At 34.6% G+C, this 18,194-nt stretch overlaps 1 pseudogene across 1 annotated transcript; it reads right to left on the bottom strand.

Moving 5' to 3' along the window:
• Positions 1–7,472: 7,472 nt before the first annotated feature.
• Positions 7,473–11,141, bottom strand: LOC145951909 (CRM-domain containing factor CFM2, chloroplastic-like; annotated as a pseudogene). Its single transcript, XR_014429837.1, has 7 exons — positions 10,491–11,141; positions 9,506–9,974; positions 9,294–9,424; positions 8,597–8,717; positions 7,984–8,053; positions 7,789–7,884; positions 7,473–7,697 (listed from the first exon to the last, which is right to left on the bottom strand). The product of XR_014429837.1 is annotated as a CRM-domain containing factor CFM2, chloroplastic-like (transcript).
• Positions 11,142–18,194: the final 7,053 nt, after the last annotated feature.

Genomic DNA, 18,194 nt, shown 5'->3' with positions numbered 1-18,194 from the left:
TTGTGTTGAATTTCTTGATGATGCATGTAAGTTATATTACCTTGGGTTGTTTAATTGTGTGTCAATTGAACTCAAAATCATGTGGTGGTTGTGAGTATGGTAGAGTTTCTTTGCAAGCTATTCATAGGTTGATAAGTTGTGGGCTTTCCTTGAGGTTGCTAAAAAGTGGGACATAATGATTTATGGATTATGATGGTTGCACTTATTGTATTAAAATGATTTTGAGTTGTGTATAGGAAAGGGAAAATTCCACCTCCGAAAACCCCATTCGGCCACCACCTAAAACAAACACCTTGTTCGGCCCCTCGCCAGGCCAAAGGGCACTAAGGGAAACCCCAAACCAAGACCAAACACCTGCATTCGGTTTTATCATAGGCCGAGTAAGAAACACCCACTAAAGGGAGAACCGAGATGCCTTAACGAATGTGAAGGAGATTCGGTCGAGAGCCAGGCCAAATACCCCTTTGGCCCAAAGGTCAGTCGGAGGGGTATCCGACACTGTGAAAAGGACCATAAGTTACTTGAAGGAAAACTAAATGGTAATATCCACGTCAATTCAACATTAGGATCAAATTAAGACTTAGAAACCTTAATTACCCATTTTCCAAAGCAAAAGGTCCATCAAGCCCAAATACGTCACTATAAATACACTTTAATGGGATAGGAAAATGTATGATAATCATTCAGTATTGTTACATTTATTGCTCTGAACCAAATACTTACTTGAGCGTCGGACTACCTTTGTAGGTACCCTCCCGACCAGGAAAGGAGTCAAGGAGATCTGTAGCAAGAACCAAGAAGACTTGCAGCCCAAGAGAAGTGTTAAATAGGATAAGTTACCTGACAAAGGAACAAGTTGTTTGGAATGCATAGATGTTGGTTTGGGTAATGCATGTGGTTGGAATGGTTGATTTTCAAGTGGATTAGGTGAAATTTGGTTATGCATAAGTGTGAAAATTGATATCATGTTGGGCACACCTTTAAGGTGCCAAACGTGACTCCAAAGAGGATCTTTGTCTTACTCACGCTGAGCGTAGGACCGATGACGTCGAAAGTAAGGAGAAAGAATCATCCCAAGTTAGAATCACGTTAGATGTGAGGAGAGAGACTCATCTTTGCTTGGATTCATGTCAGGTGCTAATGGAGTGACATCAGACGTGAGTCAAGCAACAACCCTTTGTTTGGTCGGGCATGGGTGTTGTCATGCTAAGAATGAGAGAGTGGGATACTCTCTACTTTAACCACGTCAGGCGCAAGTAGTTTGGTGTTAGACGTGAGCGAGACAAGAAGCCCACTACCTTAATGGTTCCAGGCATCCTATGAGTGGCGTTGGGCGTAAGTTGCATGATGAAAGTTGATTGTTTTAAGTGGTTTGAATAGTTGGATGATGATAAATGAGTTTGTACAAGTGATGATGTATGATAGAGAATCTATATGTTGAAAGTTGATGGATAATTAATGATTCATTTTGTAATGTTGTGAGTTGAATGATTTTGAGTTGTAAAGTTGTATGTTGTTAAGTTGTTCAAGCTGCTAAGTTATTGAGCTGTTAGGTAGGCGGTTGAAATGCATGTTCTATTTAAGATACGTAAAACTAGAGGAGAGTAAGTGATGACTTTAAAAACTAAATATCTCATTATGTGAATATGAGATGTGGTGCTCTAAGAGTCCAAGTGTTGAAAAACCTTTACTATGTGAGTTGACTACTAAATGATAAATTGTAAATTGTCTCTTATAAGATTTATGTGGTATCTGTGTGTGATTAAGGTCAAATCATACATGTATAAAGTGACCAATTGAGTAAAGTACCGAGTCAGGACTTAGTTTTTAACCTAATATCAAAGGCACATAATACTTGGAAGGTAGTCGATGGACTAATTCTACAAGTGGCTTTATGATGCAAGCTAATTCGTGGTAGACTTATACCCAAATTGTTCTACCTTAACAATAGTATTAGACTTCATAGTTTAAGTGGCGAACTTGAGAAATCAAGTTGAGTTGTTAGCTAACTTGGTTGAGATAGGTCATCCGTTATGGTTCAGTAGAGTCTAACCACTTAAATTGCTCAACCCTATTGTAGGAGATCTCCATAGATGGTTTGCATGAAAATGCATTAGATGTAATTATACATGTTGTTGTGTTGAATATGTTGAAGTTGATTAAGCTATTTGCATTGAGATTGTTGTGGTGTTGCGAGTTTTTGTATTGTGGTGTGATGGTGTTGTTATGAATTAATTGTGTTGTATCACTGAAAAATGCTTAGTTTTGAACCTGTATTTTTACAAGTTTACCTTGTGTTTTCCTTGTGGTTGAAACTATAATCATCATATTTGGTATAAGAGTAGAATAAGATTAACATGATAATTTGTGCAATTGGTGGTGAGTCATGCTAGAGATTGCTTCATTTTTGGTTGTTTGCTATTTTACTGTAGCTAGATCTTGTATATATGCTTGATTAACGACTAGGTTTATTTTATATACATTGACCATTTATTTTGTATGTAGTATATATGTATAGTAACAATTGTAGTTTTATTTCCTTCGTATATAATTTTGTACATGAGATTTACCTACTTATTACATCATTATTACATCATAACCTAGGTAGGTGTTTGATGCTTTTGCTTTCACTATATTGTTGTTGAATTATAATAAGTGTGGTGACTTGCTAAGTCTTTACACAATTGAATATTTAATATTAAAACTTGATGATATTATAATTAAAATGAAACAACTTTGTATCAGTTGTTTCATGCAGTCGTGTGAGCCACATGTTTGAATGTTATGTTTGTTAAATATAATTTATTTATTGATATATTAAATGGAATAGTTAATTAATGGAGTAAAGTTGCTAATAATTCATAAAGACATGCAACTCAAATTTAAATTAATTTCTACATTGATACTTGTGCTAAAGACTATTTTACTTGAATTTCTCATTTTTCTCATTAAAATGCAATTTGTTAGACTTAATGTTATACAAGGTGAGTATTTTTATTAAAAGAAATAATAAAGTTAGATTTTTGTGAAGTGTGTATCGGTGCTCATACAATTTTTTAAAAAAACTCTTGAAATCTTGGTTATTGACATTTTTTTCATATATATTCTTTTATTTTCCTAATAACTTATTCATGTCATCATCATTAATTTGATTTGCAAGGATATTTGTTAATGTATGAAAGGAACATAAGTGTGGAAGAACGTATCTAAAGGATTTTGATGATGTCAAAGAAGTTAAAGAAAACAAGAGGTCAAGTTAAAGCAAGGTGACCAAGAAACAAAAATCTCAAAATATTTTAGATAAGTCTTGTCAACCTAGCTTAATATGTAAAAAGAAATCTTTAGAAATATTGCATAAAGTTCTTGGCCATTTAAAATAAAGAATTTCAAAGAAAACCCAAATATGATTTATATTAATAAGGTTTTGAAAATAAAGGTTTTCAATATTTTAAGTTTTAATAAGGCAATTATTGTTTTTAAGAGTCTGGTAATCGATTACCATTACATGTAATCGATTACCAAAGGATGAATCTCATATGTTTAAAGTCACTCTTTAAAACGTGCTCTGGTAATCGATTACCCATTCCCTGTAATCGATTACCAGAAGATGAAAATTTCAAAATTTGAATTTAAACTTTACAACGTTCCAATCATTTTGAAACTAAACCGTTGTAATCGATTACCAAGTCTTGTAATCGATTACTAGAGCCTATTTTTCTGGAAAATTTTAGAAAGTCACAACTCTTCACGAAAAGTTATGACCTATGAAACAATCATCTATAAATACTAATAATTTTTCAGACAAAGGTAACGAACTCAATTGTGAAAAACTATCTTTACAATCACTTGGCCAAAAAATCATTTGCAAATTATCTAAAGAGTTCTACTAAGATCAACAAGTGTAAAATCCGCTCTTCAAAGAGAGTTGTTATACTTCATTCATCTTTTCTATTGATCTGTAAAGGGGAAATTGTTGTTCTCCTTGGTGGTCTGTGATTCTCAACACGAGGAAAGAGAATTCCTAGGTGTTGGAGAATTTGAGTCTTGTAAAGGTTACAAGCATAGTGAAAAATTTCAAGTGGGTGACTTGAGGACTGGATGTAGGCAAGGTTGGCCGAACCAGTATAAAATCAAGTTTGCAATTCTCTATCCCTATACTTTTAATTTTGTTGTGAAGTTTTTGAATCATTACATACAAATTGTTTAAGATATTGATTTTATAAGAAAAAAGTTAGAAAAACTAATAAAGAGAAGAAAAATTAGATAACTTAATTCACCCCCCTCTTAAGTTACACGAGGCTACTTGACTAACAATAAGTAAAATAAAGGAAAATAATTAAGAAAATATTTATAAATAAAAAAATCTTACTTATTGCAAATTTTCAAAAGTATTATTTTACCTTTTAAGTGTTGAGCCTTGGACCTTAAGATAAGTGATAAGAGAAAAGTATGCCATCAAATTAGACTCAAGATTGATCAAATAATATTTTAACAAACATCTTTATTGGCTGGACATTGTTTCCTCTAACAATCTTTTCTTTAACATTGTTGCAACATATTATTAATTATTTGTTTTGACACTTTCTTAGACAAGCATCCGTTGCAACATATTATTAATTATTTGTTTTGACACTTTCTTAGACAAGCATCCATCACATGAGCTGAAAGACGACCACGATCACCTGACAAGTAAACTCAATTATCAAAACATGTTGAAAAATATAATATAATAAAATAATTATAAAACCTTTAAAACTGTACCAATATTGATGTTAGCAGACTTTATCAAGTCACAACTAATGATACAATTGTAGACAGTATCAATTGGCTTTCTATTGCAATGTATTTGACAAAGTTTCAGACACAATTTATATGGTTTATAAATTTTACATCCTATTCCACATCTAATCACTACAACAAAATTTGTTATTAATGACAATAATTTAATTGCCGCCATATATAAAAATATTAATGACTAATATATAATAGTCACTAAAAATGTATTTATATTATACTAAAGTTTAGTATTAGCGACAATTATTTATTAGAAAAAACTTAAGTCCTACATCGATTAGAGATAAAATAATTAAATAGTATATAAGTGAGTAATAATTATCATTTTATAAGTTCATTTTATAGGGTTGATTCCTAATTCACTATTCTAAATTGGTATCAAATCACCCATTATTACCAAATTTAATAGTGTTATAAAATAATTAGAGAACAACTTTCACCTTATAAATCTCACATTTCTATAAATTAAAAAATATATAAATAAAAGATAACCCTCATCTTACAAATCCCACATGAGATAAAAAAAATATGTTATGAATTTAAAAAAGGAAATTATAAGAAAGTAAAGGATACAATTGAAAAAAAAAATAATTTTTAATAGCCTTTAAAATGACTACTAGAATTGTCACTAAAAAAATAAGTTTTTTACCAGCATTTTATATAAATGCCGGTAATAGTATTAGCGACACTGAATACACCAACCTTTATTTAAATGCTGGTAAAAAAAATAATGATCATTTATATGACCGTTAAATAATAAATTAATTTGTCAAAAAAAATTAATTTTGATGTAGTGAATTTTACACATGATTGATCTAAAGGAATCATTGTTTCGCTCAACTTGCCCGAGTGGAAGATTGTTCTTAGCTTGAGTGAAATAGAACATTGTCATGATCATAATCATAATCCCAATAATTTTTATCTCATTCTTTCTCATAACTATTATTTAAATATTTACAAACTTATAAATGCTAAATTCTTGTACCGATGTTTCACAGAAAGTAGACATCAATTTATAGACAAAAAGTACATGCATACTAAAGCATGGACTGGACTCCTGGAGGAAATTGTTTTTCTTATATGCATAAAATGATATTATTATCATAAATAAGAAATTTAATTTACTAGCATAAAATAACCCTCCCCTAAATTAAATACATATTAGACATTTATTTTTAGTTATTTTATGTTTCATTTATTTAATAAATTATTATCTCATGTTTTATTATAGGACTATTTTTTTTAAATGATCCCTTTTTGTAAGACCAATATATGATGTTCCAATATTTTTTTAACAAAAGTATACTTATTAAATACATTTTTTTTAGTTCAACAAATGTAATTCATTTAACTCATGTATTTAAAAATACTAATAGTCTCATTCTTAAGTTATTGGAATGCAAAAATTGTGAAAATATTTCATTGCTTACTTATTGTGATATGTTATTTTATGAGGGAATATAAATTTGTAATTAGTGAACAAGTATTTATAAAAATATGTTAAAAAATATATTAAGTGTCGTTAATTTAGAGTTAATTTTGAAAAAAAAATTAAAATTTAAGATATATTTATTGATCTTTAAAAAAATTAATCTTTTTATTAATATTTGTGAATTGTTATTTGGATTCTATATTAAGGGCTAGATATAATATATCAATAAATCATTAAAGCTGATCTAAGGATGGGGTGTGTGATGATCAATGTAGAGGAAACCTTAACTCCTTGGATCAAGTTCTTCAAGAGAGACACATGGTTTATGGAAGGATGATGGAAATGGAGGTTGAAGGTTAGGTGTTTGATGAAAGATTTGAGAGGACACTCTAAGGTTTGGCTCACTCCATGGGCGATGAAGACCACTTCTAGGATTTTTCTCTCAAGGTGGAGATAGGTATGTTAGGCCGAATTTAGCCAAGAAGACTAAGGAAAGATATAAAGGCACAAGGCACTCTCTATATTCAATATCCAAAGTATTTACAAGGAGGCTAGTCTAGGGTATTTATAGAAGGGATGATGCATTTAGGGTTACATTTGAGAGTGCATGGCCGAGTAATGCAAGCTAAATGCACTTCAAATGAAACCTAAATAACCCTAGATGCTACTTGGTGGCTGTCGCAACCCGAAAATTTCTGATCTTGCGACCTATGGTTTAGACATCCTTTTAAAAGTCTCATTACACTAGTGGAAAAAAGGCTTTTAAAATCGGTTATTTTGGACTTTTAAAATCGGTTATGGAACCGATCTTAAAAGAGCCGATTTTGAAAAGGTAGACTTTTAAGATCGGTTATCAATCGATTTTAAAAGTAGACTTTTAAGATCGGTTGATTTATAACCGATCTTAAAAGTCTTGACTTTTAAAATCGGTTATAACAGCAACCGATCTTAAAAGTCTACTTTTAAAATCGGTTGTTATATAACCGATTTTAAAAGTCAAGACTTTTAAAATCGGTTGTTTTATAACCGATCTTAAAAGTCAAGACTTTTAAAATCAGTTATGTAACAACCGATTTTAAAAGTCTACTTTTAAAATCGGTTATAGCATAACCGATCTTAAAAGTAGTGATTTTTTTTTGTATATTTGACTTGTTTTGGGAGCGCCTCAGAACAAAAAACCTACAGAAAAACCAGACAGTTCAAAATATTTTCTCAATGAAGCACAAATCGCATACAAATGACAAGATGATAAATGTTAATCATATATATATATAATTGAATAGTTTTAAATACATCTAATACATAAATGGACTACATTACTCAATGAAATGTAAGTTCTAACTAGTTAAAGCAATACTATAAAACATAAGCCCAAACCAGTTAAAGTAATGGTCAATAAAAAATGTGGCCCATTGCTCCCTAATGATGTTTATGTCTTCTAGCGGCAATGGTGATCAATCTATAAAAATATCTGTTAAGAAAAATTAAAATAATTAGTAATAATTCATAAAATATATAGAATGAGAACTTAAAACAAAAAATTTCAAAATTGTAAAACTTACTTCAGTCCACCTAGATACTATTTGTGAATCGATAATAGTATGCATTGTCTTCATTACATAGTATCCGCACTCATAATTTCCTTTTTGTTTATGAGACTACAAAAAGAATATAAAATCAATTTCAATAGAATAGTAATTAAAAAAAATTACTAAATTACTTAAAAAAAAATATCATTGCTAGAATTAAAATCTTACTTTAGGAGAGATCCAACTCATTTTTTTCTTCATCTTTGAACTCTTAAGTATATGATATCCTTCCATGACCCTAATGATAAAATGACATCATGATTAGTGTAAAGTCAAATGTAATGATAATCAATAAAAGAAATTAGATATTTTTAAACAATTTACCTATCTAATAAATTAAGTATGTTTATTTGTAATATTTTTTTGTAATTAGCTTATTATCCTTATTCATATATTCTTAAGGATTTATTAAATTGTTTATTCATACAAGAATTGATATATAAAATCCAACCGTTAATATAAATTAAGTGATTTTTTTTATTTTCTCTCTATTTATCTTCTTATTTAATCATATTAATTATTTATCACATTTATATTTTTCTCTCTTTTTCTAATTTTATGATCTGTTTCTTTTATTTACTAACTAACCAAAATGGGAACATTTCTTAGACAATAGGAAATCTGTCTCTTCCCTAAGCTCCCATATAACTAAATTCCTCTTACAAAACCTGCTATAATTTTTTTTATAATTTTTTATTCTTAAAATTGTTCACACAAGGTAGAAGTTTGTTTCTAATATATGAGTTAATTTAGAAAGTATTTTGAAAGTATTCTACTGTACCTGTTTTGTCAATTCCTCTCTTTCAGCTAAAACTGCAGCCACACTTGTTGGAACAAAGTCTTTCCCACGGTATATAACTGAAATATTTATTCCTTAGCAGCAAGGTACCTCCTGTTAACATCTGCACCATAACAGGGAAAAAATCACTTTTCTGAAATTAAAATTGAAAGAAATAATAGCTAGTTCTCTATTCTTAGCTTATCATGTCTTAGCAATAAAATGACCACAGATAAAGAAAAAGAAAAGAAGATTTGACCACATTAAGTGCAGCCAGCCCAGATAACGTGTTTAATATCTTCAATGTAACAGAATTGTTTTCAGATAAAATTAAAAAATAAAATAACTAGTGTTGAATGAGGTTTTGGGTAAAAATTAAAAATGGAGAAGGCATGCTAATTGTGAGACATTATTATTCCTAGCTGATAAAATTATAAGAAAAGGAAAACCAACTCTCAAAGATAAATGCATAAACAAATTATTATAATTCTGGTTGGCAGTGAGTGGTGACACTTACTGAATATAACATAGCCAGCAGCTTAAAAAGACAAGCAGATTATAACAAAAAAAATTAATATAAATTTACATCCAATCGTGATTTTTTAATTGAACAGTCAGCACTTCTAGAGAATGCGATGCACTATATTTGATACAAGCATGAATGCACAAGCAAATAATTGCGAAATTGCAAATACCAAACCTTAATCTCCTCAGACATTAGTTCATTGTTCGTGTTCTGGATCCCACGTTTGACAGCAATCTTAGCAACTAAACTTTTCTCCCAAAGCTTAAGGATAGCACATGCCAGACCTTGGTGATTTCTATTTCTCCCTTCATTATGTTTCAGAAAAAACATGTATAAGTAAAAAAGAAAAATAAATTTAACAAAATCTTGCAATAGATGAATCTTACCTAAGGCAAAATGACAAGGAAGTGATTTTGCAAGCTTCCTTAAATTAGTCATCTCTGCATTTGTCAGCCGAGAACGCATTCCTGTAGGAAGAAGCCTAAACGGTGTTTTGTAACCTGGAACTGTCCGGGGAAGTAAATCAGCATCAACAGGAAGTATTCCCGTGCCCCACCATTCAACAAAACGAGGACCTAATTCATCAAGCAGTGCATTGTACTCTACTTCCGCCTCTGTCACATTCTTAGGCTGTTCTTGCTCCCTCACAACCACCTCACTCTTGTCCAGAGACGAGGTTGCATTACTGTCTCCACTTTTTAACAAACTTCCCGACGATACATCTGGCACAAAAAAGCCCTCACCTTTCTTCTTCTCAACAACTTCCTTCCGCGAGTCAAGCCCTTGGTAATCAATACCACGATACACCATCATAACACTTCCTGACCTCCACGTAACCAATCCTCCAGTTCGACGCTGCACACTACATCCTATCAGTCAACGTGTTCCTCAAACACAACACAAATTCAAAACATTCAACATACACAGAATCACGTAGCATGTAACAACCTACTGACTCCATTGACATGGAAGACAAACATGCACATTCCAAAGCAACTTCCAACTCACCAAAGTCCTATCTAGAGAAACTTCTCAATAAGTAATCAGAGGAAAAGAAAATAAAAAGATAATATGATTTAAACTTCTCTCATAAGTTAAAATGATTTAAAATTCTCACAATGAAATGAAGTAACTAGTAAGAGTAATATTTTTTGACACCTTGATTCTAAGAAAACTCAACTAACACTATGCATTTATCTGTATATCTCTCTTCTTATCAGATCACATCACTTATCAGATACTAGCTTCTCTTACTCTTCTCTCTCTTTCTAGGTGTAGATTGACACTAGGGTGTCCATGGATCATTTGCAAACTAGTAATAATTGCAAGAGCCATGTTATGCGTTTATCATGAAAGTGCAAGAAATTGAACCTCAACAATGTCATGAGCCTTCTTCATGTCCCTTGCAAGCTCCTCATGAAACTTGAGCCTCACCAGCTCCTCCTTGCTCCACCTCTTGTGAATCTTCTCCATGACCTCCTGAGTGAGTCCAGCCTTGGGGACACTAACCCTCTCCCTCACACGCATCCCCTCTCTTCTCAACCTCCTCAAACCCTCTTCTCCATCACTCACCACCACCACCTCCTTCTCCTCCTCCCTCTCCCACGGCAGCATTGTCCCCTCCCCCTCCTCGTCGTCCCCGGCCGCCAACGCGGCGTCCGGCCGAACCCACTCTCGCCGGAGCAGCTCGACGAGCCTCTCATCTCCGGTCACCGGCGGCAGATTACTCGCCGGAGATTCGTTTTCTTCTTCTTCTTCTTCTTCTTCTTGTTGTTGTTGTTGGTCTTCTTCCGTGGGCAAACCTAGGTTGCGTAGCCGGAGGACGATTCTCTCGACGGCGTTCTGCGGCTTGTTGGCGGCGGCGCGGGGAGGGGGGTCGTCGGCGGGGAGGGTTTTGGGAGAGGGGGATTTGGTGAGCCAGGGTGCGGAGATGTTAGGTTTAGGGGTTGGGAGAGAAGCGAAGGCGACGGTGCGAATGCGAAATGGGGATTGAAGGAAGTGAGAGGAAGAGCTAGGAGGGTTTCAGAGAATTCAGAGAGATTACAAGTGTTATCCAGGACAGTTTCAGACAGCTGCCTCTTTGTGAACCTGGACGAACAAAGCAGAGATAGTGGAGGCCGAAATTGCTGAAACGTGAGGCCGAAATTGCTGAAACGTAAAAGGGAACATAGAAAGGAAAATCGATTATCGTTTTAAGATCGGTTATCCAGGAAACCGATTTTGAATGTTGTATACAAAATCGGTTTCTTTATAACCGATTTTAAAAGTAATAAAAAAGACATGATTTAAAATCAGTTAAAATGTAACTGATTTTAAAAATACTTTTTAAAATCGGTTATATTTGAACCGATTTTAAATGTATACCTTTTAAGATCGGTCATAAAATAACCGATCTTAAAAGTACTTTTAAGATCGGTTAAATTTGAACCGATCTTAAAAGTGTCATATTATTTACAAAATTGCCACCGCGACACTTTTAAGATCGGTTACAAGGTAACCGATCTTAAAACTCCGATTTTAAATCCAATTTTTGCACTAGTGTTAATTAAGGAATGCCCGGACACCAGACTAATCCTTAATTAATGGTTTTGAAAATAGGTTCATGGAGTCGCCACCAATATTTTACTCAAAATATTAGAAAAAGAAAAGGTTTTTAAAGATCCAATAATAGCCTGGTTAACCAGAATTGGGTTCGGGGGTCGATTACGTGTAGGGAAGGTATTAAGCACCCCTACAATGCCCTAAATCGGTACCCTATGATGAAGATAACGTAATAAGAATTAATAGATTAAATATTAAATCCCCTTTAATAATTTTTATTTACATGCTTAAAATATAAATTAAGCGATTAACCCTAAAATATCTATATTATGAATTTTATTATAACAAAAAAAAAGATAAAGATGAGAAATAAAAGGAAAAGAAGAAGATTGACTGAAATACCTCTTGAACAAGCTTTATTGGATCTTCAAATATGGAGAAGGTGATTTGTGGCAACCTTTCACACTACAGTATGCCTCACAGATCTCAAGAAATACAATAAGAGGGAGAGTGAAGATAGAGATGCGACATAAATCTCAAGAAATACAATAGAAGGGAGAGAGATAGAGAATTTTCGTGCTCAAAAGAGTCTTATTCGAAATTTCTCTAGCCGCCAGGAGAACTGTGCCCAAGGTCTCTATTTATAGGAATCAGAAGGGGCCAGAACAGCCTGTTCTGGATTCGGAACGGCCCTTTCTAGGCCAATCATTATGTGCAAATTTCGCACCCTGGAACGACTCGTTCTGAAAATAGAACGACTCTTTCCAAAGTAAAATTAACACAGGGTTGCCCTTTCCAGAACGGCCCGTTCCAAATTTGACTTGTTTGGAACGGCCCGTTCTGGTATTGGAACGCCCCGTTCTAGCCTAGCACTTTTAGGTATTTTAGTCACATTGGAATGGCCCATTCTGATATTGAAACAGCTCGTTCTGATATTGGAACGGCCCGTTCCGGGGTTCGGAACGGCCCGTTCTGATTTTGGAACAGCCCGTTCCGGGCTACTAAAACCACCTTATTTGGCCTTTAGGCCTTATGATGTCCTGTCTTGTTGTTTCTATGCTTCGGGAGCTCCTTTCCTTCACAACGGGGGTCCATTTCCTTGTTTGTGTGCCCCCGGACGAAATTGGGTGTCTACAGCTGCCCCTCTTTACTTGTCCTTTGGAATAGCTATGTGTTGCTTTTCCAAAGGCAAGTAAAGACGTAGACATTTCATCCGGGTCTCCTCCTCGTCTCTTTGGTGATGGCACTTCTACGTTCCTTCTCTTGGATAGGTGTATTTGCTCGTATCCTCACCCTTTAGAGAAGTTGAGTGTTGGTTGCATACTCTATTGGGTAACAAGGCTGACGAACTATACACCTGATCTTCGATCTTCAAGTAGATGCTCCATTGTTTCTCTTGTGATAGTACGTTCTTTTATTTGTAGCTTGTTGAAGAGGGAGTATTTTTGTAGCTCAGCTTCCCTCACGGCTTTGTCGTATACCGGATTGGGAGATGACTACAGTCTCTCCAGACCTTTCCCTCACGGCTTTGTCGTATACCGGATTGGGATGTGAGTACAGTCTCTCCAAACCTTTCCCTCACGGCTCTGTCATATACCGGATTGGGATGCAAGTATAGTCTCTCCAGAGCTTTCCCTCACGGCTTTGTCGTATACCGGATTGGGATGTGAGTACAGTCTCTCTAGACCTTTCCCTCATGGCTTTGTCGTATACCGGATTAGGATTTGAGTACAATCTCTCCAGACCTTTCCCTCACGGCTTTGTCGTATACCAGATTGGGATGCGAGTACAGTCTCTCCAGACCTTTGTTGTATTTTGAGGAAACTGTCGGTGCCCTCATTGGTTTGCTTGACTTATGGTAGATATTGCCCCAAGGATGTTGGGCAGGAGGTGTGTCGTGATGCCTTTAATTTCCTTTTTGGCCTTTCTTGTTGGTGTTGTGGGATGAAAGGCTGCCCCTAGGTGGATGGGTAGGAGATGTTTGATGTGCCCCTGTGTTGGTGGGCAGAGAAGTGGATGGCTAGCAGGGATTCCAGTGTTGCCCTTGCCGTGTGAGTATTGTGATGCCTCTCCAGGCGCTTGTTGCAAAGTCCTTTTGATTCATTGATGATTGATTGTTTGATTGTTGATGGATGGTTGTGGATGCCCCATGGTGAGTATGGATGCATGGATGCACATGAAAATGCAAGATAGGAATGGATTGAATTTTTATTATTATTATTATTATATTTTTTTTATAAAGTGAAGTTATACCCTTTTGTGCACACTTGTGCCCTATGCATGCTATGCAAATGACGCCTCTATGCTAATGCTTAAATGCAGATTGATTTTACTTTCAAGAAATTAATCTATGCGCATTGATCAATGACATGGATTGTTAGCCTTTTAGACGTGTCGAATTTAGTGTTTCTTTTTTTGAACCTGAGGTTTGTGTAGTTCGGCCCTCTCGCTTGTACCGAATATGATATGTTAACCCTTAGATCAGGTGTACCTAGACTCTGTTCTAGGACACCTCCATCTTTTCCTTGTGAGTGTTCATTGTGCATATTCCATGTATCTCTCAAATTTATCTTAATGCCATGTAGGTCAAGAGGAATGATAGGAAGGGGATATATACATATATTTTTTTTGTAAAAGTTTTGTTAGAAAGGATTTTTTTCAAAATGGTTTGTAGAAGAACGGTTGGCCAAGGTAGGCTAGTGGTTTAGGCTGATGAACAAGCACATTCAAAGTGAGGAAATCATATTCCGCGTTAGCTTATTATTTCCTTCAAAGTTAAGCGATGACTTGGGATTGCATATTGATTAAATGATCTTCTCAAGCCGCCTTTCGGTTTTCAGCTCGGGATGCTGCTTTGTCCTAACTTTTGCCTAGGTTACTTGAGATGTGTTCCCTAGAGGAAATTTTCTTTTTTCTTTGATTCTCACTTTTGCCTAGACTACCTTTTTTGTTTGTGGGTCTCCTAGCGGACCTTGCCCTAATTTTTGCGCAACACCCTTAGTGGGTTTCCTGCCAGGCTTTTGTCTTTGCAGCATTTGTGATCATCTTTCATTCCTTCATTAAAGGGGGATGCCCCTTGCACTGATTTCATTTGGACTTTTATCCACAAGTCATGCCCAATTTGATTGATCTTTATGTGTTTTTTATTGCGTATTAAGCCATTGTTTCTAATGACGTCTTTATTTCAAATGTACTTGTTTATTTAAGGTTTGTTGATGAGACTTAGAGTAGATAAAAGGGAGAAGAGAAATGAAGTAGAAAAGTGTATGGTATTAAAATAGAATTTTTAACTTACACGTGCCCATTTAATATAGCTTGAGGGCCCGGGCATGCCCCAAGTTCATGATTCGTACACAAAGAAGTAGAGGGAGGTTGCCCCTTAGAGAGGCCTAAGTTGTCTAACTGTAGGGCTAGTCCTACACTTGCTTGGATGTGGCAATTCAGAAGTTCTCGTGTAGAGGGAGGTCCTTTGGCTTCTTCTCTCATGAAGGTGTTGTCAACTCATATCCTGAGCCTTTCCTAAGAAGTAGGAATGGGTAGAAGCGATGATAGAGTTTTCTATGGAGTCTTGCTTTTCAAGAGGAACATCCAAGCTGTCTCTCGATTTTTAGCTCGAACAAACATTACTCTTTTTTTTTTACTAGAATGCCCTTTGCGGGTTTTCATTCTAGCAGCTTCTTAATAAGCAATGTTTCTTTCTTATTGAAATCATCTTTCAAGAAAGCTCTATTCACTTTGCCTTAGTGTTTGAGGGATTCGCCCTTCTTAGGTTCTCTTTATTAGCTTACAACTCGTTAGGAGTGTGGATCCATCCATTCCTAGTCATTTTTCCATTCCACTTGGATTTCACGGTTGCACAACACGGCTTTATCCTCTTAGGGCAAGAGTTGGCATCTTAATGATTGTGAAGTTCTTTACCCTCAACTCTTTATGCATGGCTTGCTTCCATTACTTCCGATTAACACACATAGGTTAATTTCCCTTTTTATTCTTATTTATTCTTTTACAAGGAGGGATATGTTCTAAATGAATATAATGCAGAATGTAGAGAAAGTTGAGAATAATAAATATCAGTCTTATTGATTTGTTTATTTGTGAATGCTCAAATAAATTTTGACAGTATTAAGCGATAATCTATATTAGATTCTAAGAAGACTTACTTCAACAAACATATCAAAGCAAGAGCCCAACCATAGTATTTTTTTTTTAAATTTGATTTGGGCTTTTCTTTAGAGCGCAGATATTGTCATATATTAGAGCATTCACTTTTCTTAACTTTCTATACGTATTGCAACCTAATCCTCCTTAGCTAATAAAATAAAAATGAATGAAATTAATGAGCTAATCTAGAATGCATGTCATTTTTTTTTGCCTAACCTTTATCATGTTTCTATTGTCTAAAGGGAAATGATGCATGAAGATGAGATTTCTTTTATTCATTTTTTTTTTTAAAAAAGAAACTACTTATATGATGTTAATGGAATGATGACCTAAGAATGAACAAAAGGGTATATAGTTTTTATCATTATTATTTTTATTTCTTTATTATCTATTTGCTTATTTTAAAATTCCAATCCATCTTATTAGAACAAAATAATACAAACAAATGCACATACACATGCTCAATCAACGTATACCCACGAACGATCATGTTCAAATTCTTGGTCTGTGGTCCCTGTCGAGAAAAGTGCATTGTATTGGATGGTTCTAACCTCACTGGTCTTTAAGGCCCCCAAGGTGCCCCCATTATAGGGACCCAGTATCTCTGTCGCCGTCACATGACAAACTCTAAGGTCTGTCGCAGTATTTCGGGCTAGAATAACCGGTTATCACCTTGAGCGTGATTTCCGACAAGGCTCGCAGGCTCCAAGGCCAAACTTGGGCCGGTCGTACATCAATCACTCCCTATGTTTATTACCTTCATGCCCCCGGGTGTAGGAGAAATTGTTGTGTGTAAAGGATTGTGTATAATTTTTATTCCAAACAAATGTTGAATTTAAACAAGCAAACAAATATTAAAGCCAATCAAATAAAGCAAACAAAGTAAAGGGGAAAAATATTTAAATTATTATTTTTATTTTGTTAACTTCATCAATTAAATGGGCCTGACCCTCTTTAAACTTCCCCAACAGAGTCGTCATCTGTCGCAACCCGAAAATTTTTCGATCTTGCAACCTATGGTTTAGACATCCTTTTAAAAGTCTCATTAATTAAGGAATGCCCGGACACCAGACTAATCCTTAATTAATGATTTTGAAAATAGGTTCATGGAGTCGCCACCAATATTTTACTCAAAATATTGGAAAAAGAAAAGGTTTTTAAAGATCCAATAATGGCCTTGATATCCAGAATTGGGTTCGGGGGTTGATTACATGTAGGGAAGGTATTAAGCACCCCTACAACGCCCTAAATCGGTACCTTATGATGAAGATAACGTAATAAGAATTAATAGATTAAATATTAAATCCCCTTTAATAATGTTTATTTACATGCTTAAAATATAAATTAAGCGATTAACCCTAAAATATCTACATTATGAAGTTTATTATAACAAAAAAAGAGATAAAGATGAGAAATAACAGGAAAAGAAGAAGATTGACTGAAATACCTCTTGAACAAGCTTTATTGGATCTTCAAATATGGAGAAGGTGATTTGTGACAACCTTTCACACTACAGTATGCCTCACAGATATCAAGAAATACAATAGGAGGGAGAGTGAAGATAGAGATGCGACATAAATATCAAGAAATACAATAGAAGGGAGAGAGATAGAAAATTTTCGTGCTCAAAAGAGTTTTATTCAAAATTTCTCTGGCCGCTAGGAGAACTGTGCCCAAGGCCTCTATTTATAGGAATCAGAAGGGGCTAGAACGGCCCATTCTGGGCCAATCATTATGTGCAAATTTCGCACCCTGGAACGGCCCATTCTGAAAACGGAACGGCCTGTTCCAGAGTAAAAATTAACACAGGGTTGCCCTTTTCAAAATGGTCCGTTCCAAATTTGACTTGTTTGGAACGACCCGTTCTGGTATTGGAACGTTTCGTTCTAGCCTAGCACTTTTAGGTATTTTAGTCACTTCGGGAGCTCCTTTCCTTCACAACGGAGGTCTATTTCCTTGTTTGTGTGCCCCGGACGAAATTGGGTGTTTACAGTGGCCAAGGATGAAATCTTTGGGTTTGGTTAAGCTACATCTAGGTGCATTATAAGATTATGCAACCTAGGTGCCCTCCACTTGGGCCTAAGCTTTGTCAAGTCCAAAAATAAATGCAATGCCACCAAAAAACATGTCTAGGCCTAGTTTCTATCCTTAATAAAATACCATAGCTATAAAATAAAATCCTATAATCTAAGGCACCTCATAATACAAGGGTAAAATGGAAAATATAAGTAAAAATAAATCTTATGATTAAGACACCCCAAAATACAAGGGTAATACAAGAAAAATAAACCATATGTCTAAGGTACCCAAAATACAAGGGTAAAATAGGAAATTAAAGATAAGGGTAAAATAGGAATAATAAATTTAACGTTA

The sequence above is a fragment of the Cajanus cajan genome, chromosome 9, assembly GCF_000230855.2.
Source record: "Cajanus cajan strain Asha chromosome 9, NIPB_CcT2T_4, whole genome shotgun sequence".
NCBI lineage: Eukaryota > Viridiplantae > Streptophyta > Magnoliopsida > Fabales > Fabaceae > Cajanus > Cajanus cajan.
The sequence above is the reverse complement of the archived record's forward strand: the minus strand, read 5'-3'. Positions and strand labels throughout refer to the sequence as shown.